Here is a 1,120-nt window from a genome sequence, read left to right on the forward strand (position 1 = left end):
AGTTTAGTCAAAATTGCCTGTTTTTTTCTTTCATCGGATTATATCGATGATCGATACTTATTGAAGACATACCGACACGAAACATATCTAAGAACACTGCCAGACACGTAAAGTACCATCGTGTGAAATTTCAAAAAAAATTTCGAGTCCATAGGGACTGAACTCACACACAGAGACACACACACGCAAACAATGTTTCTTTTATATAATAATAGAAGAAAAAATATTAGTTAAGTTGAAAAATAAACAAGGTCGATAGCCATTAGTCACGTGCTCTCGTGTAATGAATGAATGCGTGAATGTAAGATTGACACGAAATTCTTAAAGATAAACTAAACTGACCGAAAAATGGGCTGAAATGACTTAAATAAATAAAAAGTAAATGACTTAGAATGACTTTAATGAACTTAAGGATGAATTGGATGACCGTAAGAATGACTTGAATGCTTAAAAAATAACTGGAATCCTTCAAAAACAACTTGAATGATCCGGAGAATGACTTGAATGGCTTTGAGACTGACTGGTTGTAAAGTGGGTGATCATTTTACATTAAATTAATACAGAAAAGTGATCCCCCAATTTACATCATGATAAGTACAGCATGTAGTAAGAACAGATACTACACTTTGATCTTGGCCAAAAGGACAAGAAAAGGGTATTTATTTGCTCCCCACCGAGCAAATTAGATACAAGTTCGATTTTTAATGTGAGGAGTGAAGGGGAAATGAGGACCAACTCCCCGGAGAGTAGAGGAGTTGGATAGTGATAATTGGTATGAAGGGTTGCCCCTACATTGACCAAGGTCTTATAAGTGAGGTTTTCCCCACATATAGTCTTTGCTTGCAGTATCTGCCGGAACAGATACTACACTTTGATCTTGGCCAAAAGGCAAAGAAAAGGGTATTTATTTGCCCCCCCCCCCACCGAGCAAATTAGGCACAAGGCCGATTTTTAATGTGAGGAGTTAAGGGGAAATGGGGACCAACTCCCCGGGGAGTAGGGGAGCTGGATATTGACAATTGGTATTAAGAGTTGCCCCTACATTGACCAAGGTCTTATATGTGGGGTTGGTATTTATTTGCCCCCCCCCCGAGCAAATTAGGCACAAGGCCGATTTTTA

The 1,120-nt window shown here is 38.7% G+C and overlaps 1 pseudogene; it reads right to left on the minus strand.

Annotated features, from left to right (window-relative positions):
* Positions 1-530: 530 nt before the first annotated feature.
* LOC145294435 (U2 spliceosomal RNA) lies at positions 531-657 on the minus strand (annotated as a pseudogene).
* Between the last annotated feature and the right edge of the window lie 463 nt (positions 658-1,120).

This window comes from Euprymna scolopes, chromosome 15, assembly GCF_053919585.1.
Source record: "Euprymna scolopes isolate OS-2025 chromosome 15, ASM5391958v1, whole genome shotgun sequence".
Classification (NCBI taxonomy): Eukaryota; Metazoa; Mollusca; class Cephalopoda; order Sepiida; family Sepiolidae; genus Euprymna; species Euprymna scolopes.